At 47.5% G+C, this 27588-nt stretch overlaps 1 long non-coding RNA gene across 1 annotated transcript in view; it reads right to left on the minus strand.

Moving 5' to 3' along the window:
- Positions 1–583: 583 nt before the first annotated feature.
- The window catches only part of LOC144230854 (uncharacterized), a 57215-nt gene continuing 30210 nt past the window's right edge, over positions 584–27588 (minus strand). The window contains exons 3-5 of the long non-coding RNA XR_013334897.1: positions 11062–11235; positions 1348–1524; positions 584–722 (exon numbers count right to left, since the gene is read on the minus strand). This is a non-coding gene — a long non-coding RNA (uncharacterized LOC144230854). The remainder of the gene's footprint in view (positions 723–1347; positions 1525–11061; positions 11236–27588) is intronic.

Genomic DNA, 27588 nt, shown 5'->3' on the forward strand with positions numbered 1-27588 from the left:
TCTCCAGGCTTCCTATAGACTCAAACCTCGGGAGTGGAGTTTGCTTTCACTCTCTGCCATGGAATTTCTCAGAAATCTTAAAAACTATAATGGCCATGGGGTGCCTGGGTGGCCTAGTTGGTTTTGGCTCAGGTCATGAGCTCAAAGTTTGTGGGTTTAAGCCATGCGTTGGGCTCTGTACTGCCAGCATGGAGCCTGCTCGGGATTCTCTCTTTCCCCCTCTCTCTGCCCTCTCCTGCTCATTCTTTCAGTCTCTCTCTCTCAAAATAAATAAACTAAAAAAAAAAAAAAAACTATAACGGCTATCATTTGTTGAGCATATATTCTGTGCTGGGCCCTTCACAGAAATTATGTTGAATCCTCACCTCAGTTTTGCAAGGTAGATAAATTTAAAAAAATTTTTTTTAATGTTTACTTTTGAGCGACAGACAGAGACAGAGTATGAGCAGGGGAGAGGTAGAGAAGCAAGGTAGATAAGAAACATGAGGCTGAGGAAGGCCAGTGGCCAGTGGCCACACACTGCTGCCCATAAGAGTGTAGAGAGAGATTTAAACTCTGTCATTGAACTCTCAAGCCCATGCTCTTGATTTCCATATAAATTTTAATGTTTGGGGGCATCTGGGTGGCTCAGTTGGTTGAGTGTCTAATTCTTAATTTCAGCTCAGGTCATGATCCATGCACTCTCTTTTTCTCTCCCTCTGCCCCTCTTCCCTCTTCGCATTCTATCAAAAAAGAAAAAAACAACAACTATAATGTTTATTTTATTCAAGTGACCTATGCCCATAGTTAAAAACCAAACAGGGCTACAGAGGTGTCTGGGTGGCTCAGTCAGTTAAGCATCTTGATTTCGGCTCAACTCATGATCTCACAGTTTGTGAGCTATCAGGCTCTGTGCTGACAGCATGGAGCCTGCTTGGGGGTCTCTCTCTCCCTCTCTCTCTGCCCCTTCTCCCCCCATAACTAAATAAATAGATAAATAAATAGACAAACAAATAAATCTCAAACAGGGCTAAAAGACACAGCAGAAACCAGCCCCAATCTTCTCTTCTCCCCTGAAGCAGCCACTTCCAACTCAGCAGCAGCTTTTCTTCTGCTCTTACTACCAGGTTTCAAAATATTCACCTAAATTCTATTTCTTATATATTATTATTATTTTTTTAAAGTAAGCTCCATACCCAATGTAGGGCTTGAACTCATTTCTCTGAGATTAAGACCGACTAAGCCAGCCAGGCGCTTCTCATACATTATTACAGAGAACAAGTAATCCCCCACCTCTTTGCCATTTCTTAGTTTCTTCTATTTAAAGCAGCTTCCTCAGAGGCCTGGAGATCCTTTTCCACCACTCACCTAGATAACGAGTCGGCCCTTCCCTTCTCTCTGTGGCCCTGGGGGGCCCCTCCTCTCCAGGCTGGCTCCTTGCACTCGGCCTCGAGAACCCCTCTGATTTTCCTTTGCTGAAGCCCCTGTTCTTGTGTGCCGTGGATTCTTCTCCCATGATGAGAACGGCTTCTGAGTCCTGCATGTCTGAAAAGGTTTTTCTTTATTTCCCCTTCACGTTTGACTGATTTGGCTGAGCATAAGATTCTGGGTTGAAAATCATTTTCCTTCCAAATTTGGGAGGCATCCCTCCATTATTTTCTATCCAGTGTTTCTGGAGAGAAGTCTGATGCCCTTCTCATCCCCCATTCCTTTGTCTCTTAAGTGTTCTCCTTCTGGGGCTTCCCAGACATTCCCTTTATTCTCCATGTTCTAAAGTTTGACACTGAGGGACTCTAGTGTGGACAGTTCTTTGTGCATCGTGCTGGGCACTTTCTCCTGAGTTTTTAACCTTATTATATTTTAAATTTCCAAGAGCTCTTGCCTCTCTGTTCCTTTTTCATGGACTTCTATTTTTGTCTATTCCCCAAGGTTACTAATTTATAAGTTCTTAAAACAATTTTTTTCAGGTTCTTCTGCTTGCTGTATGCAATTTCCTCTGAGTTCACCCCTTTTCCTCTTGTTTTGAGCTCTTTCATTTTAAATGTCTGGTGAGCCTTCATATTTAAGAGAAAGACAGGGTTACAGTTCAGCTGACTTCATAGTAGGGTGACCAGATGGCTGGAAGGCTGTTTTACTGGGACTGCTTGTACAACACTTTGTGAAGGTCTTTTCCTAGGGGTGGGGGTGGGGGGCCTGGGTGAGGAAGAAACTCAATCTACCCAGAGAAGAATATTCCAGCTGCCTGCATGGAAGGGAAGTGACACCTAGCTGCTGGGGTTCTGGGAGCAGTCAGGGGAATCTGAGGGCCCATCATTTATTTATAGTTTTTAATTAATCTCCCAGTTTCCAAGCTCCTACCTGTTACCCACTGTGGGGACTAGTGTCCTGGAGTCCCAAGCACCTTCAGCTCAGCTTCTCCAGATAACAATTTCTGGTCTCTCCCGGGGAGAAAAGAGAGTCGGCCGTGGCTTCCTGTGTCCTAGCTCCGCGCCTTGCTCCTGTCTTCTGTGGTACCCAGTACCTTTAAAAGCACCCAGACCTGAGAGGTTCTCTGGGGCTCCTCGGTCCACGTGTCAGTCATGTGCCCCTCCTGCTTCCGTGTGGATTGTCACTTTCTCAGCTCTACTCCATCAGAGACGGTTCCTCTACCCACCTGCCCATCTAGCAAATGTTTGTAGGTATTCCCTCCCGGGGGGGCTTCTCATCTGGCTAAATGCCTTTGAAATGCTGCTGCTAGTGGTTGTTTGGGGGGAAAGTGTGAGTGGAGTAGGATTTAGGAGGCTGTATCAGTGATCCATTGTTGAATAACAAATCACCCCCAAACCCAAAACTTAGTGGCTTAAAGTGACAATAGTTTTGGGGCACCTGGGTGGCTCAGTCAGTTAAGCATCCGATTCTTGATTTCGGGTCAGGTCATGATCTCACAGTTCATGAGTTTGGGCCCCACGTCAGGCTCTGTGCTGACAGCTCAGAGCCTCGAGCCTGCTTTGGATTCTGTGTTTCCTTCTCTTTCTGCCCCTCCCCTGCTCACACTCTGTATCTCTCCCTCTCAAAAATAAACATTAAAAAAAATTTTAAATGACAATAGTTGTACTATTTTTTATGATTCTGTGGATTGATTGGGTGGCTCCTCTGCTGGTCTCACCCGGGTTCGCTCGCGAAGCTGCATTCAGTAAGTTGGTTGGGCTGGAAAACACAAGTTGGCCTTGTTCCTATGTATGGTGGTTGGTGCTGGCTTTCGGCTGGAGTGCCTCCGTTCTCTCCACTGTTCCCTCACCCTCCAATAGGCTCGACTAGCTTCCTTGAGGGGTGATCTCAGGGCAATGTCCCCAAAGGCTAAAGGCCTACATTTCTTTATCTGTAAAATGTGGCTTTGTGTGTAAGAAATGAAGATGTGTAAAGTCCATACTTAGCACAATGTTTGGCACAAAGCAAGTGTTCAATAGACAGTTCAAAAGTGTTCAATAGATATTTTTCTGGGAAAATATCACATTTCCAATAACTTCACCACTGGAAATGGGAACTGAACAATCTGAGCCCACGCTCCTTACAGAAATATCTTAGAGGGCTGCTGCGAAGGTACGGTAAATTCAAACAGATAAAGTATCTAGAAGATGCCTGACACATCACACATGCTCACTAGTGTTTTGTGTGTGTCCCTACTTTCAGGCGAAGGCACCAAGCACAGCCAGGCTCTGACAGGGTCATTGTGATGAATGCCATCACTGTCAGGTATGGGGGAGTTGGCTCCATACAGTAGGGACAGGGCTAAAAGTCTCACCATGTCTGCTGTCTAGGATCTGGGCAGCCAGCTCACAGGTGTGCCTATCTCTACAGCTAGAATTCTCATCCTGGGTTATATGTGCGATCCTCAAAGGGCCAAGAACCACCTGATACTGCATGGACCACACTGGGTGTGCATGCATTATTCTGGAGCGGAAGTCCACAGTTTTGCTTAGATTCTCAAAGAGGTCACTAGCCCCCACGTACTGAACATCTTAGCCCTAGAGGCGCTCCCGTCCTTCTAATGTGGTCTGGTTTGAGAAATAAAGTTATTTGTCATGTTAGGATTGTGGTTACATCAAGAGGCAGCAGGGCCTGAAAAAGCCAGCCGGGCTTCTCTGCTGGAGGTGGGGTGAGATTCATCATGAATGACACCGTAGACCTCATTTTTGCTGCCCAGTGGTCTGGTCCCACCTCCTGGCTGCCCTTGAGCTGTTTGCGGAATGCAGGTGACTAGGTAAGCAGCCGCCAGTGAAGTGAGCTGCTCTGCACCCCGTCTGCGTTACGGACATTGCCAGTGTTGGCAGGTGGTCCTCGTGTCCTGAGCCCTGTGTGAATGTTCCAGCCCACCCCCTGGGTTCCAGTGCATCAAGGAAATCCCTCATGGCGTACCCAGGAGCAGACAGAGAAAGGGCAGCCTTATCTGGCAACCTGCAGTGACATCTGCTCACAGAGGTCACCTGCTGTTCCTGGACACGTGCTTTCTTGTTCCAGGTCTTCTACAGTCACACTGATGCCCACTAGAGTCAAATTCTCAGGCTAGAGCTTCTCTGCACATGGTGTAGTATGGGTTTTAAGGGAAAAAAATAAATCCCAGCAAAACAGGAACATCTGAGCTAGTTCCTCCTCTCTCTGAAATTTAATTCTAGACCATCTTCCTCCTCTGTGATTCAAAGGCAGAGAGAACAGAGTTTGCCCAAATTCTGAAATATTTGCTGTAGACCCATTCCCAGGGAAGGTTGTACAGCACCCTTGGAGAGGGGTCAGAGGGTGACCTGGAGCTTGACACAAAAACATCCTGGGACAATCGGTGGCGGGCAGAGATTTCTGGAGCCTGTCACGGCCCCCGTGAGGTCTATGTAAACCCTCCACAGGGCACCACCTTTCCCTAAGTGGCAGGCTGTCCCCCACCCCTCACTTCACCCACCCTCATCACGGGTCAGTGCTGACCATCTAGTGAGGGCCTGGGGAGGTAGTCAGGCCCAGGGTAGCTGGGGCCAGGGTCCTCCAGTTAGCCGGCCTCTGCAGAGGGCCCCTTCCCCCTGCCTCTCACCACAGGGATTCGGTGACTCACTCTGAATAAGGCATCATAAATTTCCTCCTAATAACACACTTGTCACTGAACCATTCCAACAATTTGGCATGGCAAGAGATCTGGCTCCAGGCAGCAGGGCGGGTAAGTCATCTTCTGTTTATACAGTGTTCCCCGCCGAGGGCTGGACAGGCGCGAGGACCACCAAGCCTATGTCACACATTCCCTGTAGAGCTGGAATGAGTATGTCCACTGTATAGGCAAGGGACATAGTGACTCAGCCCCTCAGGCCCAGAGGGACAGACTGCCCCCTCACCCTCAGTGGGCAGCACTGCGGAGGGGCCGTGATGGTAGACACTTGGGTTTGAATCCTGCCTCTGCCACCGGTTCCTGAATCTCTCCAGCCTCCCCTTTGCTCATCTGTGATATGGGGACAATACAGAATTCGTGAGGCTTCTGTAAAGATGCAGTGAGGCACGTAAGGTAGAGAATATTCAGCGTAGTGCCAGCACGCAGTGAGTGTTCTTAAGTGCAGCTGTTGGTATTACAGACCCCAGTCAAGTGCCACATGCCTCCCTCTGGCTCATGACTTGGGCTGTCCTCTCCTTTGGCTCTCCACCCTCTCGTGCTTTCTTGTGAGTAAAGACAGGTGGCCACTCCTACGTTATATTACTTAATACTCTACTAGTATTTGAGGCAGGTGGGATTATCCACATCGACAGGGGTAGAAACTGAGGCTGGGTGAGTTTGGGTGACTTCTCCAAGGCCACCACTAGGGGCGTGACAGAGCCAGGATTTGAGTTCACTCTTCCAGCAGAGCAGCTGGGGGGGTGGGGGGGGTGGCACTCAAGGACCAGCTGCACATGGGAAGTTCCCAACATGGCCGAAGTATTTTCGTCCCCGCACTCTTCCCAGGAAGTTCACTCTCTGGACTCTGGGCAGTTGCCAAGGAGGTGTGAACGAGAAGGCAGAAAGAGGACGCCCTTTGGAGGGTGCAATGAGGCAACAGCGCTGTCATTTACTGAGCCCTTCTATGTGCCCTCCATGCTGTCAGCTGTACGTGTCCGTCAATTTACATACACTCCCATGAAGCAGGCCTAGTGCAGTTCCTCCTGTATGGGGGAAACTGAGGCACAGAGTGGTCAGGTCACTTGCCCCAACCTGGACTGGGCATCCACCTGTGTTGGTAATCTCTTCACCTGCTGCCTCCCATCAGGGTGGCATAAAGTTCGGCCAATGGCCCTCAGTTTTAGAAACCATGTCCAGGGGGAAGGACCACCATCCACAACCATGGGCAAGAAGGGGCAGGCCGACCTCTCACTAGGCATCCTTGAGTTTCTGTGTGCTGGGGGAGAAGGGTAACCAGTGAGGGGCATCCCGCTGCTTCCACACATGGGTGGGGGGGGGGTATCAGCTCACACAGCAGCCTCCACAGGACCTTCCACCTCAAAGCTACTTCTGCAAGTCTGCAGGGAAACAGACTGCATTAAACAGGAAGGCAGGTCCCAGGGAACACAGGGTCCTTGGCCTGTCTCCTGACTAACCTTGTCCCAGCCCACCTCCCCGAGGGCCGGGGCTCCATCCCACCCTGCCCTGCACCTCCATCACTCATCACCGGGCCTGGCCTCCCGCAGGTATTTTTTGACTGGCTGGTGGATGAATCGCTGGCTGACAAAAATCACTGCCAGCCCCAGTGATAAACAGAACCAGTGTGGCAGGAATTTGCTGGGTCCAGACGGCTCCCCAGATAGCTGTGGTGTGGACAGCCAAGGCGGGTGGCTCAGGCAGGCTGCACAGAAGGAACCACAGACTCCCAGGGCACTGGTTCCAGAGGGTTGAAGGCTGCCACCAACCACACAGAGCACCAGGCTGGCCAGCAGTGTCCTGGGCCTGTGACGTACGCTATCAGGGCTGCTCCAGGTGTCTGCCCTCAGCACTGCCGGCCCTGCCATCACTGACACACAGAGTCCTCCAGGAGTAGGGGCTGGGCGGCCAGGGAAATCATCTGGACTGGCAGTTATTAGATCTCAGTTGGAACGACCCCTCTCTGCTCACTGTCCACCCCCCCCCCCCCCCCCCCCCACCCCCCCCCCGCNGGCTTTTTCCTTCACACCTCATCATCTAGCAAATGGAGGTGTGTCTACCTCACAGGACACGCTGTGGATGGAAGAGCCCAGAACTTGAGTAGTCCTTTCCCCACCCACCCTCATTGTAGCCCGAAGACCCTAACTCTGCGGAGAAGCCACATCCCTCAGGCGTCTCCTCCAGCAAGGACTTTCCACTTGCCCAGCTCAGAGCCTAGGGCTTCTCCCTCCAAATTCCTCACCTCCTCCCTGCCTAACCTCTGGCCCAGCAGTGGGCTTCCCTGCCGAGCAGTCCCTGACACAGAAAAGGAAATAATTAGCATAATCACTAATTCAATTCTCTCCACTCTCTTCTCTGTGAAAATAATTTGCTCCTCTAACAGCCACCGGGCCAGGGAGCCAATGAGGCTCAGGGAATTGTGGAGTCTCAAGCTAATTAAGTGGAAGCATCGCTCTCGCTCTAGGGAAGCAGGCTCTGGGCTCCTGCGGCTCTGAACGTATCACATTAAACACAAAAGCAGCCTCTGGAAAATGTGAAGAAGGCATGGACGGATATGAATGACAAAGATGATCCATTAGAGGGTTGGAAAACGAGGCCGGATGTGAGATTAGAGGTTAAGACAATTGAAGGATTTAGCCCAAAGGGGAAAGAAATGAGAGGGAGGCAGTTTAACCATCCCTCCCTGGGTTGTAGAAAGAATCTTCCCCCTTGGTTCTTTCCCTCCTCCAGCCTGTGTTCTCTGGTCCTCACTTCCTTCATCACATCCATCTTTGAGCTCTATTTACTTGTCAATTCACTTTGACCTTTACTGTGCCCCAACTCTGTGCCAGACAGCTTGTCGGGATCTGGAGATGCAAAGACATCTGTGCTTTGCAGGTTGGGTGGGAGAAATGGATCCAGAGTACCCATGCTATGGGACCCCAACCGCCCATACTCCAGGACGGGGGGGACTACATGGCTGTGGGGCCTGCCTAAGGCCCAGAGGTAGGAAGGACCAAGGGCAGGTGCTATGGGAGCTCAGGGGCAAAGCGGGCCACTCAGCCCTGTCCTGGCTTCAGGGATGGCTTCCTGCAGGAGAAGACGCCCAAGTAGAATCTTGAAGAATGGATCTGCCAACCAGGTGAGGCAAGGGGGGAAGGGCACTGCGGGCAGCAGGTGGGCAAAGGCCCAGGACATAAAATGTGTAAACAGGCAATGACAAAACGGTTGGGCTTTACCGAAGCAAAAAGGAGAGACTGATAATGGTCTGATCCGTGGCCAGAGCGCCAGGCAGGGCCCACATCCCAGGGCCCTGAACCCTGTGGGAACGTGGCTTTATCCACACGCAGCACTACCCAGAGTGTTCAGAATGGCACCGGGTATGTGTTGTATTGATGGACATCCCCCCACCCTAAATAAAAGGTGCTTCTTGGTCAAATAAGTTGAACGATGCTGAATTAAACCACTGGCTTTCAACCGAAGGGCCATTTGCAAAAGGGGCCATTTGGCAACGGGTACAGATGGTTTTGGTCATCTTAATTCAGGGTGGGGGCATGACTGGCATCGTGTGGGTAGAAGCCTGGGATGCCACTCATCATCCTTCAGTGCATGGGACAGCCCCCTACAAAAACCTCTGCTCCCTCCACCCCCTACCCCAGAGCTTCCACAGCCCACATGCAGGCCCCGCCAGGCCACCATCTCTGCGCTGCCTGGTGGCTAGCTCTCTCCCCACAGCGCTGTACAGGTCTGAATGGCTGCATAGCATAGGTATTTGGGGGAGGGAGGAGGGAAACATCAGGGAGAAGAGGATGTTTTAGGGTTGGGTGGAGAGGGTTGCTCTGGGTGGAGCTGGGCTCATGGGGGGCACCCCTGGTGGCAGGACTGGTGGGTGATTCTAGGTGGGTGATTCAGCTCTAACTGACTGCTGCTGGGGGTCTGGGGATGAGGCACAGCCCTGAGGAGCTGGCCAGATCAGAGTCAGGGATGCACTCCGTGCTGGGCACTAGGGGGGCGCTCAGATGAGCACCCCTATGCCCGGCTTCTCCTTCCCTGTTTTATTCTTTTCCCTAGCACCTTTTGGCCTGTCTATCAGTTTATTTTCTTGTCTCTTCTCCTCACTCCCTTCCCCACCTCAGAATGTTGGCTCCATAAAACAGGGCGTTTTGTCTTTATTGTTCACTGCTTTATTCCGGGTATCTACAACAGTGCCTGGCACATAGTATGTGCTCAATTAAAATGTGTGGAAGCAATGAATGTCTGAATGCCCCCCAACCCCCGCAGCTATACAGCCCAGAGTGCCTGAGTGCTGATGCCAGTCTCCCACATGTGATTCCTCTTCTTCTGTACCAGCAGGAATGGGGAAGCCCCAGGAAGCCTACTTCCTACACTGTGAAGAATCTGCTCATTGTCTACGATGTTAATTCCAAAACTGTTCTGGAGGAAGACACAGGAGCTTCACATGCACACCCTAGATATTCCCTGAAAAATCTGGAATGATGGACTAACATCCAGCTGAGGGAGGACAGAGCAGGCCAGGATGATGCAAAAGGCCAAGCAAGCTGGCAGCCAAATGAAGTTAGAGCCAGTTGACAAGACAGTGGCATGAACAAAGGCCTCACTGCCTCCTGGAACCGTTGCCAAGCATTGTGACACAGGCTAACCACATCTGAAGCACAGGGTGCAGGAGCGGCCTCGGGCCGGCAAGGCTCCAGTCCCTGCTGCCTAGCCTGAAGAAGCCCATACATCACAGTCCGGGGCCAACAGGGTGCACCCCAGTTACACACAGGGAGCAAGGGCCAAAGTGGGGGGGGTGGGGCAAGTGCCTACTGGTCCCTTTGGAAACAAATGCAAGAAAATAAAAAGCCATGGGTGGAAGGAGACGTCCGAGTCTAGCCAGGGTTGCCGGGGAGTTCTGTGCCCCTGGGAGGCTGCTTACCTCCCAGGCTGCAGCCCACGGGGCTTTGGTTAAGCTCCGGCTCATGGCCACATCTATGGGCAAAGACTTTAGAAACCTGGCTCAGATCCCAGCTAACTCTCCATGCTGGGGCTCCAGGCCGCAGGGGCCAGGGGCCTGGCGCTGCTGTTTTGACCTCTGGGGCCCCAGGTAAGTCATGCATAATAAGTGTCTATGCATGAAGAGAGGGTGTATCTGCTCTGCTAACCTAACAGGATGGTCGGGGAAAATTAAAAACATGGGGCCAAAGGAAAGGCCTAGGGAACTGTAAAGCCCAGAGTGTGGAAAGGCGTGCGGGGATGCAGCCATGTTCCCCTCCTTCCCCAGGGACGGGGATGTGCCTAGGAGACAACAGCCAACCGTGTGAGGGTGGCCTTTAGTTACCCATGGAAACCAACTGGCTTTTGTGGCATGCCCTTCATCTGCAGGAGATGCCTTTCAGAGTCTGGGGTGGTTCTCAGAATGGCATTTAAGTCTCCTTGATGGACAACCTTGTGGTGGCCCACAGGCTCACAGTTTGTTTGGGTTACTCTGAATGATTACTTTAGGCAGGTAAATTTATAATCAGCTCATGATCACATGGTATTTTCCATTTTGTAAAGCTCATACAAATTTAATCTTAAACTAATGCCAAAAGATTGGCAGTATTAGGCTTATTTTACAAACCATCATTTTAAAGGATCAGAGAGGTTGGGTGAATTTCCTAAGTCCACACAGCCAGTTTGTATCAGAGACAGGCTTTGAGTCTGGGTTTCTGACTGCACGTTAGACTGGTGCCTGCTGTACAGACACAACTGTCTTTCCTTCCAGAGGATCCTCTTCTTTTTTTTTTTTTTTTTAGGATCTGTCATTTGGGGCCCACTTTTGTCGTTAGCAGTGCTTAACCACTTTCCCTGACAAATCGAAGCAGAACACTCTTTCTGAAGGGGATGGCCTGGAACACAGAATTCTTCCTGGGAAAAGCTGAGCCTGGGCAACTTTCTCAGCAGGTGCTATTGCCCGGGGTACTGAGCGCGCCAGGGCACCTTACCTCACACGCACCACACTGCCCTGAGGACTGCAGACACGGCTCTTCCAATACCTACGGTTGCTGAGAAGGCGGTCATAGGAGATCTCAGGCGCGGCATGATGGAAGCTCTTTCTCCTTAAGGTTACTACGGAGCATCTACTCCCCTGTGGAGAGCTCATGTCTGGATTTTGAACACTGAGAACAAAACAGATGGAAGAAAACTTTAGTTTGTGATAAAAACTAAAGTGCTGTCTGCTTTTCAAATGACATTTCACATATTACTAACCATGCTCACATTGTTATCACATGTAATCCTTACAACAGCCCTGTGAGAGTTGTTATAACCCTTTGAGGTATTAGAATTCCCATTTTAAAGACTGAGGACACTGAGGCTTGAAAGGGCATCCATTACTTGTCCAAAGTCACAAGACTGATACACGGTAGAGACAGACCAAAGACCCGGTTCTTCTATCCACAAGTTCAGAGCTTTACATGGATGGCAACATTTTTTTACTTTCCATGAGTGAGAAGTTCATTAACAGTAAATTCAAAGGTTGATTAGAGCTAGGCACTTCTAATGGGGATCCTTTCAAATTCCTTATAATATTATTACTTATCTCTTCTCCAAGAATCATAAAATCAGGGGCTATGTGGTATCTAATCAATGCTCGTCACAGACCCATGGCCCAACTTCTTAGCAGGTGTTGTATGGGGACAGAAGGCATGTATTACGAGACTCATCAGGGGCTCCTGGGTTGCTCAGCTGGTTGAGCGTCTGACTTTGGCTCAGGTCATGATCTCATGGTCTGTGGGTTCAAGCCCTGTATTGGGCTCTGTGCTGACAGCTCGGAGCCTGGAGTCTGCTTCTGATTTTGTGTCTCCCTCTTTCTCTGCCCCTCCCCTGCTTGTGCTCTATATCTCTCTGCCTCTCAAAAATAAACATTTTTTAAAAAGAGAGAGAGAGAGAGACTCATCAGTCGTTGCTTGAGGTTCCGTGCACAGGCGCTGACTGGGACTCTGCCTTTAGAGATTCCAGCCTGGCTAGAATGTTCCAGCCTGACTAGAATATTGTTGTCACTTCAACAAGCATTCACAGAGCAGCCTGGATGCCCACAAAACTGAGAATAAGTGTGTATCACAGGCTTTGTCTTTGAGGAGTTTACAAGTTGGTAGAAGGTGAGATTTGTTATGAAATACTGAATGGCGACGTACAGGCCAGAGTGGAATTAAGTGTGCATCTGTTCGCTACAAAGTCCGAGGCTTCATGGAGGAGGCAGGTCTTGGGTGGGTCTGAAGAAGGGGTAGGATGTGGAGGGGGAAGAGGAGGAAGGTTTTCCATGCCAGTGGAGGATACAGTGCCAACAGCAGGTGGGGCATGGGGCTGCGTGGCTCCAGCGCTCTGGCCCCTGTGCTCATGTTACCTAAGTCCCGGCAGAGCCAGGTTTTAAGTCTCTGAGCCTTTGTACCCACCATTTCCTCTTCTGAAAAGAACCTCTCTCCCTTGCTTTCTGGTTCCCCTGTCTCTCACACCCCATCTACCTGCTAACACTGGTCAATGGAATCTCCCTTCTGTTTTGAGACCACCTCCGGCCCCCTGCAATGCTTTGCCTTCCTTTTCGTGACACTGACCATGTGGCATGATGATGTGTTCATAGGTCCGTGATGCTTGAGAACAGGGATTCCCTTCTGTTAATTTTTGCATGGCCATTTGTTGAATAAATACAAATGAAAGATGGGAATGCAGATCGAATGAATGAATCTGCAAGAAGAATCCTGCTACGGAACCGTAGGGGCTGACACCTAGAACCAGTGGGGCCCTGGACTATTGCATGTATGATGTCTAATAAATCTGAATTAATGATTCCTTGATAAATGAATGGTTGCTAGATTGACTGAGTTATAGATATATCATGATGAAAATCCACCAGCTAACCTGGTTGATGTTTTTGTTTTGACCTTATTTCCTTAAAGTTGATGAGTCTAAGACTGAAGGATTAGTAGGCTTAAATCCAGGGAAGGGTCAAAGCAGGCAGACCAAGCAATGGCCAGAGGGAAGGGAGACTGAGGGCCAAGCTGAGGGCTTAGCAACAGCCAGCGGGTGATGGGCGGAGTCTGGAACGGTGAGAGAGGGGCTGTAGAAGTGAGCAGGAGGCAGACTGTGAAGGGAATTTAACTCATTCCTGAGGACAACAGGATGCAATTAGACCTTTAAGCAGGGTGTGTTAAAGGACTATTCTTTTCTTTTTATTTTAAAGTTTACTTTTGAGAGAGAGAATGAACGAACAAGCAGGGGAGGGGCAGAGAGAGAAGGAGACTCAGAATCCGAAGCAGGCTCCAGGCTCTGAGCTCTCAGCACAGAGCCCGATGTGGGGCTCAAACCCATGAACTGTGAGATCATGACCTGCGCTGAAGTTGGATGCTTAACCGACAAAGACACCCAGGAGCCCCCTATTTTTCTTCCTTTAATTTTTTTAATGTTTATTTATTTTTGAGAGACAGAGAGAGAGAACACAAGTGGGGGAGGGGAACGGAGAGAGGGAGACACAGAATCCAAAACAGGCTCCAGGCTCTGAGCTCTCAGCACAGAGACTGATGTGGGGCCTGAACGCACGAAATGCAAGGTCAAGATGAAGCCGAAGTCAGACACTCAAACAACTGAGACACCCAGGTACCCCCTATTTTTTCTTTTTCTTTTCTTTTTTTTTTAAATGTTTTAGTTATTTCTAGGAGAGAGAGAGAGACAGCGTGAGCAGGGGAGGGTCAGAAAGAGAGGGAGTCACAGACTGAAACCGGCTCCAGGCTCTGAGCTGGCAGTCAGCACAGAGCCCGACGCGGGGCTTGAACCCACGAACCGCGAGATCATGACCTAAGCAAAAGTCAAAAGTTGGACGCTTAACCGACTAAGCCACCCAGGCGCCCCGCCCCTATTTTTTCTTTTAAAGAAAGAGAACCCTGACGAAAATGGAGAGACTGCGTCAAGGCAGAGCAAGACTTAGGATGCAGAAGACTGGTGTTCAGGATGCTACAGAGACTTGAGTGTGAGCTGGGGAGGCTGCACTGGGGGCACGGGGTGGGGGTGTGTGTGGCTGTGGGGATGGAGAAGAGCAGACGGGTTTGTGAGTGGGACAAGGGGTGCTGGTGATGCAGGTCCAGGAAGAGGAGCTGAGGATGAGAAGGCTAAGGAATCTGGCTCAGGCCCAGCTGAGATGAGGGACTCTGGAGGAAGAGGTACAGTTGGGGTGGGAGGGAGGAAAGAATGAGTTATTTCCAGAATTTGTCCAGACAGAGGCTTTGCTCTGAGTCTGCATTGTATGATACAGAGATTTAGCCATATATAGATACGGATATATTATGCTTTCTCAATTAACATAATACTTTCCTACATTATTACAGGTGCTTCATAAACATTATTTTTAATAAGGAACGAACTGTGAATAAATAAGCAAACTGTCAGAGAAAGTGAATCATTGAAGAGGGTTTCCCCTGCTATACAGATCCAAGAGCCTGCCAGCCGACCCAATCAACAGATCTTCCAGAATGTTCTCCCCATGGTGAGTGATAAAAAGAACACAAAGAGGACCCTGGGAGACTCTGCACCAGCCACAGCCAGGTCTCTGTCACAGGCACCTTCGCCTGCAAAAGGTACAAGGGACCCAGAGAGCAGTCTTGAGCTCAGCGGATGGGGGTGAGGTGGGCTGGGAAAATCCGGGACTATGAGGGTCTGAGGAAAACGTCTTCAGCAAGCTCAGAAGAGAAAATGAGACTGTGTCTTTGAGGGCATTTTGTAATCACAGAAGCTGAATACAAATTTAGGGAGCTATCATTATTACCCACATTCAAAACCATGAATTCAAACCAGATAGAAGCTTTCCTAATATTCATCAATAGAGCAAAAGGGTACAAAGGAGACTTTTTGCTATACTTCCTTTTGTATCTTTTGACTCATTCAACAGTAATTTAAAAAATTATATCTATGCAAACCAATTCTCTCTTGTTTATTAACAGTAGTGATAGAGAAACAAGTCAGGTCACCATGAGTTTTTGACTTGTCCAAAAAGAAGTCATATAAAGAAAGATAATGGCTGGAGCTCACAGTGGCTTTATTCATTTGAAAAGCATAATGCTCCTTCCTAGAATAACATTAAATAATCACATATTGAGTTAAGAGAAAATAAGCCACAATAACTTTAGGGGGAAAGGGCATAGCATTAATGTATAGGACTTAAATTCCAGTTGGGCTAACCTTCTTGGAGCCTCAGTTTATTCACCTGTAGAATGGGTGTAACAAAACCTACCGTGAAGAATCATTATACAACCCAACTTGGATAACTTCTGTGAAGGCACCTAGAACAAATGACCTGCAACTCTATCCACATCTGTTCACTGGATCTTAGAAATAACAACTTTCCAGATTATTTTTTATTACATAGTAAGTTGTTTCTGGAAATAAGCAGTGTAGGGCTAGGATGGGGCAATCAATCCTAGGCGAGGGTTCAGGTTTGCCCATGACTATTCCTGTTTTAGTAACAAAATCCTACATCTCAGAAAATCCCCCCATCCTGAGCAAACCAAGAGGTTGGCCAACCTAGCAATCATGGTCATCAATGAAACCACCAAGAACCAAGTTACAGGGGCACCTGGGTGGCTCAGTCAGTTAAGCGTCTGACTTCAGCCCAGGTCACAATCTCACAGTTCAGGAGTTTGAGCCCCACAGAGCCTGGGGGCTGCTTTAGAATTCTGTGTTTCCCTCTATCTCTGCCCTTCTCTTTCTCACACTCTGTCTCTCTTTCAAAAAAATAAACTGTAAAAAATTTTTAAAAAACCCAAGTTACATTCTTTTTTTTTTTTTTAAACTTCGTCATTCTGACTGTTGCTTATTGCCTCATGGTTGCAAGATGGCTACTGCACTTCTAGTCATCATGTCTGCATTCCAGGTAAGAAGTAAGGGAATTGGCAAAAGGATCAAAGGCTTCCTCTTCGAGAGGTCTGCCTCTTAGTCTGGAAAGAAAGCTTTCCTTGAACTTGCACTTATACTTCATCGGCGAGAACTGTTTCACAAGGCCACCTCCAGCTGTAAGAGTAGTTGGGAAAACTGAGTACAGTTGACCTTTGAACACTGTGGGGATCAGGGGCACTAACTCCCTGTGCAGTGGAAAATCCATGTATAACTTTTGACACCCTAAAAACTTAACTACTAATAGCCTATTATTGACTAGAAGGCTTACCATTAACATAATTTATTTTGAGAAAGAGAAAGGAGATAGTGTGAGTGCAGGAGGGGCAGACAGGGAGAGAGACTCCCAAGTAGGCTCCTCACTACCAGTGCAGAGCCTGATGCGGGGCTCGAACTCATGAAACTGAGAGATCATGACCTGAGCTGAAATCAGAAATCAGATGCTTAACTGACTGAGCCAACCCAGGCGCTCCAATCAATATGCATTTGTATAGGTTATATTATTACATACTCTATTAATACAGTAACGTGAGCGAGAGAAAAGAAAATGTTATGATGAAAATCATAAAAGAAAAAACACAGTATGGTACTGTAAGAATCCATGTGTCAGTGGACTCGTGAGGTTCAAACCTGTGTTGTTCAAGGGTCAACTGTATTAAGTTTCCAACCTCCCCCGAAAAGAGAAGGCAAGGAGAAGAAGGCATAAAACCCTCTGGGTGGGCAATCCACAGTGTCTGCTACAACTCCCCTTTACCACAGCCAGCCAGTGCTGGCCACCTGCTATGTGACAGGCATTGTGCTCAGATCTGGAAAGGGCAGAAAGATGAATAACGCATAGCCCTCATGCCAAGTCAGCTCAGGATCTGGCACAGCCTGACATAAGGCAGAGGTGATTATGTCAGAAGGCAGCCCTAACAGAGTGGGAAGTGTGCTGGCAAGTCTGACCCAAGACGCAGGTGGGAATGACAGGGCTAGATTAGCCAGGCAACAATGAACATGATGTATTTTCCAAGTGAGGATAAAATCCCAAGGTGTGAGGGCAGGACCTGGCAGCAAGAAACCTCCAAAATGAAGAACCAGTGGGTGTGAGAAGAAGGAATGTGTGTGTAGGGTAAGTGCCTCTTATCTCTGAAAATGATGTGGCTTTGGGGGCCTTTGGTTATTGCGATGGCTTTAAGGAGCTGTTTTGAAAACCATGAGTGCACAGGAGTTCAGAGTGACCTTGGGACACAATCCACCAAAGAGCTGTAAGAACTTCTCATCGGGACAAGTTGCCTCAAGTAAATGAGATTCCAAACCCACCCTTGAGGAAGAGAAAGCCAAACCTATATACCCTCTGTCTGCGGACCCCGTTGGGTACCCAAGCCCTCACCTTACCCTTTCTTCCTATCCTTTTGGCCTCTGAAGCTAGCCCCCTCCTCACTTCCCAGCCTCCTCTGCTTCCCCAGCTCAGTTGTTCAATCCACCCCCAGGCCGGCCTGGCCAGCCTCTGTCTGACCCAGGCAGTGTAGAGGCAGGGGCCCCTGTTGCCAACCGGGGCTGATGCCTGCGACCTGTCTGGGTTTCTAGCCCAGTGACAGCATGTCCGACCTCACCTGGGTAGGGTTGCTTGTCTGACCACAGCATGACTCCTGCCTTGTCTGCTCTCAGGCTGCTGCTAAGCCACTGGAGCAGACCTGTAACTGTCCTTTGCAAGCCCTACCTTATTTCATGGAAGCAGCAGGAAACCCCACAATGTGGGGAGAGTTATCCCCAGGTAGCCCATGAGGAAATGAGGCCTGGGGAAGTTAGGTGAACTGCGCTAGATTACCCAGCTGGCTAGTGGAGGAGGTGGGATTCAAAAGCTGGGTTGGATTCTAAGGCCTCTGCTTTTATCGTTGTTCTGCACCCATTTCTCAACATACAGCTAAGCTCTCCCTCCCCAGTCCCCTGGTCTGCAAGCTTCTTTTTGCCCAGACCCCTGGCCCTGATGATGTCCTCTCATGGAGGGTCTTGGTCACCAGAACTTGTAAGGAAGCTTCATTTATTACTCCACTCAAACAAATACTTCTGGAGTATCCCCTATTTGCCAGGCACTGTGCTGGGCTGCTGTTATTATCTGGCTGCCTGAATGTTCCCACAGATGGGCCCACTGCCCTCTGAGGATCATCGGTTGCCAGAGCTTGCTCTGTCCTCGGGGCACCAGGCAGAGCTGCCCATGGCCAGCTCCGACCAGTCCTGGTGGCCCAGCTGGACCCCTCTCCCATCTGCCCTGTGCACCGAGGGCCCACTCTGGCTTTGCTTCTTGTGTGTCCTGGCAGACCTGTCTGCAGTCTGGGCCTTGGCATGGTCACCTCTGAGGCTGCTCCAGTAATGACAACCCAGCTGATTATGGCCGTCCTCAGAGTCAGGTGTTCAGAAGATGGGCAAGAGTGGAAACAGCCACCAGCTCCAACTGATTCTCGATAAACAATATGGTGAAAGTGGAGACTACAAGGGAACATATTTTTGGGAGGATGAGCTGCGAAGAATCACTCTTTCCCCATTGAATGGAGGGTCCTAGAGGGGTGCCATGGAGGCACAAGAAACTGAGACTTGGAAGTAAAACCCCAGTTTACTCAATGTTATTGTATTTTTTCTACTTGTAAAAGTAATACATGGTCATCGTGGAAAATTGGAAAGTACTAAAAAGTATAAAGAGGGGCACCTGGGTGGCTCAGTGGGCTGGGCATCCAACTCTTGATTTCAGCTCAGGTCATGATCTCATGGTGGTAGGATCAAGCCCTGCTTGGCTTTCTCTTTCTCTTTCTTTCCGTGCCCCATTTGCATACACGTGCATGCACTCTCTCTTAAAATAAACATCATTTCAAAAAGTATAAAGAAAAAAAGGTTAAAAAAATGGTAAATTATCAAACATATAAAGAAAAAAATAAAACACTCTGTGATATCATTACCCAGAAATGATAACCACTCTTAACATTTTGTGTTTACTTCTAGATTTTTGCCTATTCACATAAGTGGATTTATTCTGTATATACTAATTTGTATTGATCTTTTATCACATAACATTATATTGATATCCCTCTTGACCAATGAAAATGTCATTTTCAGTGGCTGTGTATATTCCATTATATGGCTGTGCCATATTTATGTGGGTTGTTACCTCTGCACCCCCTTTTGTCCTATATAAGCAATGCTGAGATGAACATCTTTGTACCTAAATATTTGTGCACACATCTGACTTCTTCCTTGGGCTGAATTCTGAGGGACGCGGTATGACAAACCGTGGTGGCATGGTCTCTCTCCCCGCCCAAAAAGGATAAGGGTGGACCAGTCACCACTAGGCTTTCTGAGCAGGAACTGTGGGGATACCCAAAGGGGGAGATGTTGAAGCAGAGAGCAGCCCAAAACTTCTTCTCCTACAAGTTTTCTTTGAAGGACCCCTGCTTTACTACTCAGAACTCTTTAGCACAGATTCTGCTGAAACCAGCTCAAGCAGACAATAGAAAAGGGGACAATAGAAATGGAGACAAGAATGTCCGGCAGGAAGCCAGCCAGTCCTCAGAGAGGCCCTGGGAAGGAGGACTACCATGGAGCCTTCCCCACCTCTCCCTTCTCCTTCCCCCCCACCCCCATCGTTTCCCATGGGCTACTGGGTCTCCAACTTGGGAGAGAACCAGAATCACCTCCAGTCTTATTAAAGCACCAAGCACTGGGAAGCTCATCCCCAAGGTTCTGACTGAGCATGTCTGGGCAGGACTGAGAATCTGCATTTCTAATACATCCCCAGGTGAAGCTGTCGCGGCTGGTCCAAGGACCAGGCTTTGAGAGCCAATGCTGGAATACAGCGTGATGGATGGTGGCAGGGCAGACACCCTCCAAAGGTGCTACCACACCTTGGTGTCTCAGTGTATCCTGCCCTCTCACTGTGACCCCGCCTGGTGGCACCAAAGTGAGGATGTTACCACCTCTTGTCAGAAGACCCTCCCTGCCAAGAGGATTAGGCCCAACAGGGGGATGAGGTCGCTAAGGCCTTTTTTTTCTGAGAAATGACTCAGTCAGTGCCCAGGCAGCTCTCTCACGGCCTAACTCCCTTTCCTCCTGCCTGACAGCTGGATGTGGAGCAGCGGTTAAGGAGAGTCTCCCTGTCTTAGATCACTCTCTCCATACGGCTCCTCCGGGAGGGGTACCCATCCAGCAGGGCTTGCTGGGGGAAGTCTGGGTGACCCCTCACAGGATATGGCCACCAGAAAGGAAGAGCCCTTCCCTGGGTCTTGGTTGCTTGAAGCCTCATCAATGACTCCAAGAGGCAGCCAAGGGTGGGGAACTTATCACCCATTGTGAAGCTACGGGGGAGCCGGGTGAAGGCAGCAACATGACATCGTGAGAGGTCCTGTAAGACCATTAAAGAACGAATGACATTTACTGCTCTCCTACTTGTACCAGGAGCCAAGTGCCTTATATTGATTGTCTGACTGGATCTTCCCTATAAACCTATAAATGCAGACATGGGATGATATGTATTATTATCCCCATGGTACAGATGAAGAACTAAGGCACAAAGGCTAGGTGGCTTGTTTAAGCTCACTCAAGCTCTTTTTTTTTTAAAAAAAAAAAATTATTATTTTCTCAATTATTATTGGTGGGGGGAGAGAGAGTGTGTGTGAGCACAAGCAGAGTAGGGGCAGAGAAAGGAGGAGACACAGAATCCAAAGCAGGCTCCAGGCTCTGAGCTGTCAGCACAGAGCCCAACGCAGGGCTCGAACTCATGAACCATGCATGAGACACGCACTGAGCTGAAGTCGGACGCCAACCGAGTCACCCAGGCACCCCAAGCTCACTCACGCTCTTGACCACCAGTCTATACTGCCCTGGGGAGAAGTCAGAAAACTGAAAAAGGGCAGAGGGGAGGGAATGAACACATACATTCTTTTATTCAATCATCACATTAACACTCTGAGGAGGGGAGTATTATCCCAATTTTCTAGGTAAGGAAAATGAGACTTCGTAAAGAAACTCCCCAAGGTCACGTGGCTGGTGAGTGCTGACCCCGTCATGGAGCCCAGGCTTCTCAGCCCCCAGAGCCCATCTCCCCCCACGTCTACCATTCCACCTCCCAGGAGTGATTCACTGCAACTGGGGAAAGGGCAGGCTTCGGCATAGGTGGCAGCAGTCAGGTATGCTTTGTTTGATGACAGAGATGGGAGGGCTATGGGCCTGCAGGGACAAACACGTGGGGCTTGAGAGTGCACAGCCTGTCTGTTGATAGAGGAATGGCACAGAATGGCATATTCTTTTAACAGAATTCTAACCAGACAATAACAAATACCCATCTGAATATTTTGACATGCAAACTGACTGCAAAATTAGTACACATGAAAAACTCAGGATATAAAACCATTTACTATTCCTACTTAAGATTCCAATTTAGTGTGTGTATGTGTATGTATGTAGATATAATATAGATATGTAGACATATATATATGTAGACATATATATATATGTGTATATATATATATATATATATATATGTAACAGCCTGGAAGAAAATACACCATCTAGTTAAGTGGACTTTCCAGGACAGTAGGCGTATGAGTTATTTTTATTTTCTTTTTTACTCTTCTTTCTGTATTTCCCAAACACAATAATCCTGTGTCACTTTTATAGCCACGAAAAGAAATCCTGTTTGTTTACAAAGACGCAAGAGCGTAGCCTCCGTCCTGGTGCCATCATCAGGGAGAAGATGAAATCCCTTATCCCGTCCTGACACTCTTCCTCTCCTTCCTTCCTGCGTCACAAGCTGATTTTCTACGACTTTTGATTTGTGAGTTCTTGGTGTTTAAGTTGTTCAAAAGTAATGCCTGGGAGAGTGGGAGAGATGGCATCCAATGGGATCTGCTTTGAGACCTCAGGGAGGCTCGTAGATTAGCCACGCCTGGAACACACACACGGAGGCCCTGCTGGTCTGCTCAGAGTTTCCTCACCTGGCCAGGCTGATGTGGGCTTTCCCTTGAAATCCTCAGCACACTTCTGAGCACATAACCTTTAAGGCTCATTTTGTTCTACCTCCTTCTGCCCTTAGAAAGTTGCCTGTGTAGAAAGCAAGTCTTCAAACTCAAGTTGAAGTTTCTATGGTCCTTAAAAGCTTTCAAAAATCAAACCAACCTAGGGGCACCCAGGTGGCTCAGTTGGTTGAGCATCCAGCTTTGGCTTAGGTCATGATCTCATAAGTTACCAGTTCGAGCCCTGCATCAGGCTCTCTGCTGTCAGCACAGAGCCCACTTCAGATCCGCTGTGCCTCCCCTACTTACCCGTTCTCTCTCAAAAAATGAATAAACATTAAAAAAAAGCTTAGAAAACCAAACCAACCTGGAACTTAGTTATAAATAATGATAAAACGGACTCTTTTTTTTTATTTTTATGCCTCCAGTCTCATAAATTTCCATTTGTCCACTTTTGACACAGATGCTAAAGTGTTACTAAAAAAAAAAAAACCAAAACAAATTCCGGAGCTAAGTAAAAAGAATCAGATACAATTAATGGCCACCAAAGATTGAAACCAAAAAGCAGCTTCAATCTGAAAACTAGTCCTTAAATTCACTTAAAAAAGAATTCAAAAATCCCCTCCTCCCCACACCTAGATTTGAAAAGAAACTTTCCTCCTGACCCCTGCACAATATTTTTAAAGGTCTTGGGTTCCATTTTCAAACTAAGTTCTATATTTTTAAGGGTGACACATACCAAGTAACTAGAAACTGGCCTTGGCTTGGAACACCTCCCAGTTCTCATAAACTTGCAATCACTACTAGCTCCTTTCAGGATGATGAATCCTATTGATTGGCTCAGATCAGCTTGTGACCCAGCGGTGACATTAGACATTGGCTATAAAGCATCTCCTTATGAATTTTTCATTGGCTTGAGCGTCTGGAGATCTGGGAAGCCCCGTGCGCTCACCCTCCCTCCTTGCCCTCCCTCCTCCTCCTGTGCCTCAGGGCTGATGATGCCATTCTGCGGGGCCACGTTATTGGATCAGAGTGATTAGCTTTACAGTCTGATTTTCTGAGTCGAATCCAATTTCTTTTCAGGTACGGCGGGCTTACGAGTAGTCATGTGCTTTTTGTTTTGCGATGGCATCACAGGATTACTAGCAGATGCAGTAAACTGAAGTCATTTCCCATTAACTGTGTTTCCATTCCCCATCATACTAAGACAACGGGTCACTTTGCACTTGCATTCCTGAGCGTTCTTCCGGACAAAGAGTGTTCCATCAGCTCAAGTAAAAGCTGACAAAGAGGCAAACTCCTGAGAAGCACTGTGTCAGGTACTTTCAAAAATACCTTAGCTCATGATTCTCCTAACAAACCCGAGGGAGGAGGGACATTATTCTCCCTTTTACACTGGTGGAAAGTGAGTGTCTGAGAAATTCAGTGGTCTCTCAGAATCTGTGTTGTAATTTATTAAGCTCACACTATAGGAGCTGGTAGGGTAAGCCCCAAGCCTCCAGACTCAATCAGGTGGCCACAGCTAACCCAAAAGTCACCTTCTTTGGAGAGAACAGGGAAAACCTCACTCAGAGTAAACCTGCCCCCTGCTACATCCCCACAGGTTCTTATATCTAGATTGGGACTGCATGAAAAATTCAAGTTTTCATGTCTAGAAATAGAGCTTTGTTCCTATTAGCATCTGTATCCAGATGAAATTGAGTGAAAGTAAACTTCAAGCACCAATTTGGGGGAGAAAATAAGTAACACAAGGTCAGTAGGGTCAGCAGTGGTTGGAGTAGGGGAGAGGGTTGAAGGATTAACTGTGAGCGTTGATGAGCCTTCTCTCTCATGTGTGGACTTCTCCTTGGCCCTGCTTTCTTGGTAAAACATGGAGACCCTTGGAGAAACCATTAACGTACAGTGAGTGAGAACTCTGAGTTCCTATACTAAGGTTGACTATTGCCAAATATTTTGTTGTACACAAAAAGGGGGAAAGAAAAAGGTAAAGGAATCAGGAAGTGTCACGTTGTAAATGAAAGCCAGGGTTCCTGCTGGGTTCAGTGTGTGTAAGGGAATCTTAACTGTATTCAGGAATGGCAACTAATCTTAGCAAAGTGGATCGTCCATCTCGTTCACAGCAGCTTTCACACCTGAGCCATGAGCCTGTAACTGCTAAAACAATGATGCCAAAAGAAATCTCTTTGTACCCATCTTCCTGTGCTTATTACCACAGCACAACTGCACAATACATTCTTGATTCTTTGACACAAATTATGAGGTAAGATTCAGAATCGACACAAACACACACCTCATGGGTCCCTCCTTCAGAGGCCAACTGAGATGAATATACTAAGATGCCTAAGACTATGTTGTTTTTGCTCCTGGACATTAGGCCCTTTTTCCTATAGCTAACCCTTGATTTTAAACACTAAAAGTCCCAAATGACCCCCGAGAAATTCCAAAAGTCAGTTACTGAGGGCAGATTGAATAGAAAAGTCATGTTGTTGATTCTTCAAAACTCACTGAACTGGAACCTTTGTTGGGATGATCATGATTTTCTAGACAGCCGCTGTTGGCACATCTATTTCGTGGATATTAAAGATCTGGATGCCAGGATTGCCACTCTTCAGTGAATGTCTCGTGCCAATTCCACAGTTTCCAAGCCCTCAGGACCTACCTGAAATTTGTAGTTCTTGGTAAACTGTTAATCAAAGAAGATGTGCAAAGTATTGCATTTAACTCTAGGACAGCCATCTTGGAATATCATTGGTGAAAGGAACTCCCATTTGCCCTCTGAATTACTCCGAGATCCACAGTCCTCTCCCAGTAGACATCTTCTCTGCTTCCCATTGTTTTATCCTGAGGAAATACAGTCCTTGGCAGAACACCATAAAGTCACTTCCTTACAACCATGCTCTCCTAAAGCTTTGGAAATTCTCATTTCCCTGTATTTTAGACTATTTTTTAGTGGACTAAAGACCTAATGGTACCCCCCTTCCCCCAAGATTGTTCTCCAGTTAAACCAAGTGGTATTAAGAAGGATAAAGTTCAACCAGATTCTTTGAGACTACAGTCGTGATGATGGAGGCTAAATGGCAGGAGAGGATCTTGGAGTCACATGAGTCCTTCAAGGGGCAGAGTTCTGGTCTCATGACAACGATGACACAAGATGACAGGGCATCTGGGGAGGATGCCTGCATCTGCCTTGCAGTTTATGGGTGGAAGAGTGGGTTGATTCTGATGACTAGAGTGAGCTCTTCCTTCCTCCTCTTCCAAAAAGGTGGGTGGTAAAGCATTCCCTGGTCCTGACATGGATCTTCACGTGAATATCATAGATTGTGAGCATTGATTTGTTTTCTATTTGGGTGGAAACTGTTTTTCCTAACTAATGTGGTGATCATGACACAGAAGTTATGTTTCTGCTTCCAGCTCAGAGAAATGGTGGGAGAGAAAAAAACAAAAAAAACCAGAAGAAAATCTTTTCGTTCAAGCTGTGAGGGGTCACTACTTCCATGTCACAGAATAGCTTTCAGGATCACCTCTGTAATCTCATTCACCCCTAAGACCTCCACATCCACTATGGTCAGAGAGGATTTCACTGGCCTGCAGGAAGGCAGTCCTCATGAGTGTGGGGTCTTCAGCTGTGTCCCAGAGGCTGGAATTTGCCTTCTCTTCCCCACTCTAATTAAAGCCAACCTTCAAATTCAACTTAGGAACACCCTGCCTTCTGTTCTAGCCCCTCATGATTCCAGCTTTAAAGCCATCAGTAGATTCATCCAACCATTAAGTGGAGACCATGCTCAATGCCCAGATTCATCCTTTAACCAGTCCCAAGCGCTTAGCACAGAACAGGAATCCATGATGTCATTTAGCCAAGTTAATTACTCCTGACTCTGCTCATTGTGTGGTTCCTTGCTGGTTCATATGTAGTGTCTCCTGACTGCTGTCTCTTGCCTTCCCTTTTATTTACACATCTTTACCTTCTTCCACAGAAAACAATCAATGCTGCTGCTCTAGGAGGTTATCAGCAACTATCTGTTGATGGCCATTGGCAATGAAATATAAAATGGGATGCTATGTAACAGACAGATCTTAAATCGGACTGGCGTGTAGTTTGAAAATTTGGGGCAAGTTATCCAGTTAATGGTGGAGCATCTACAAAGAAACTAGCCAAACACCTATATCTTTTCTCTATCCTCCCTCCTGTTCCCAGCAAATTTCTTGAGAAAGGAGTCTGTATCTAATCTCTTCATCTCATACTTTGTCCATTTAAATCTGATTTCCCACACTCCCTCCGCACAGATGCACACACTCTGAAGTCCTCAACTAACATCCAGATGTTACAGCTTTTCATGAATTCTGTCCTCACTAATCTTCCTAATGAATTTAATGTGGCTGCTAACTATCTTCTTGAAAAATCTCCTTCTTTCTTTGGAGTGACTGGAATATAGTTTGCCTCCCATCTCTAACTTATTTGTCTCCTTTGTTGGCTTCTCTTATGCCTTACTTTTTAAAACAGTGTGTCCAAAGATGTGTCCTCAACTGGGGTGCCAGGGTGGGTCAGTCTATTAAGTGTCCAACTTCAGCTCAGTTCATGATCTCATGGCTCGTGAGTTTGAGCTCTGCGTCTGGCTCTGGGATGACAGCTCGGAGCCTGGAGCCTGCTTAGGATTCTGTGTCTCCCTCTCTCTCTGCCCCTCCCCCCACCTCTCAAAAATAAACAAACATTTAAAAAAATTACAAAATACATGTCCTCAACCAAATATCTCTTCCTTATCTTCTCTCTTTCAGTTAACACCTCTGTGTAAAAAAATAGAATTTCCAGATCAATATGTTTTTAAATGGGAAGAATGGGCTTGTTGCCTTTAGTATTTTATTTTTTCTACTAGTAATTATCATGTCAGCTGTTGGCCTAAAATAGATACTTTAAAGAAGTATTTGTTTATCCTAAATTGTTATGTCTAACTTTTCTCTTTTATATTAAAATTGTTTTCTTATCTTCCAAAGGTTACTAACAGACCCTCCATCCTTGGTCTCCTCTGTGCTTCAACTCAGCCCAGAGGCCACCATCAGACAAATAATCCTGCAACAGAACTCTCAAGTTTGCTTCCTTGTTTTGAAATGTTTGAGGGCTCAGCAAATATAAACTCTGCATTCAGGAATTCAAGACCCCCCATCCTGTGACCCGAGCTTGCTTTCATCTTTCCTTCTGGTCTTACCAGTTCCCTTTCCTGGATACCTGTTTTCCATCCAGACAGGATTACTCAGTGTTCACAAACATATCCCATACTTTCTTGTCTTACCCAAAGCTGTGGCCCTCCAAGTGGAATGCCATCTGGTCCATCTCTATTCGCTCAAATTCTTTTCTTCTTTTTCAAGTTTCAGCTCACTTGCTTCACCATTACAATGCTGTATGCCTTATTCTCCCTAAAAGCTTGCAAAGATGTTGAAGGCTAAGTTCTAATCACATTTATGACAAGTCTACCCATCGCCCCACATACAATTCACAGAGGGCTTCTCATTCCAGATGCTTCATAAGTATTTACTAAATAAATGGTACCAGAAATGATTTTCCAATGGTTTCACAATTATTTCTTTCCATCATGATCATAAAGCCTTCAAGAACAGGGG

Source organism: Crocuta crocuta, unplaced genomic scaffold (assembly GCF_008692635.1).
Source record: "Crocuta crocuta isolate KB4526 unplaced genomic scaffold, BGI_CrCroc_1.0 scaffold3, whole genome shotgun sequence".
In the NCBI taxonomy this organism is placed as follows: Eukaryota; Metazoa; Chordata; class Mammalia; order Carnivora; family Hyaenidae; genus Crocuta; species Crocuta crocuta.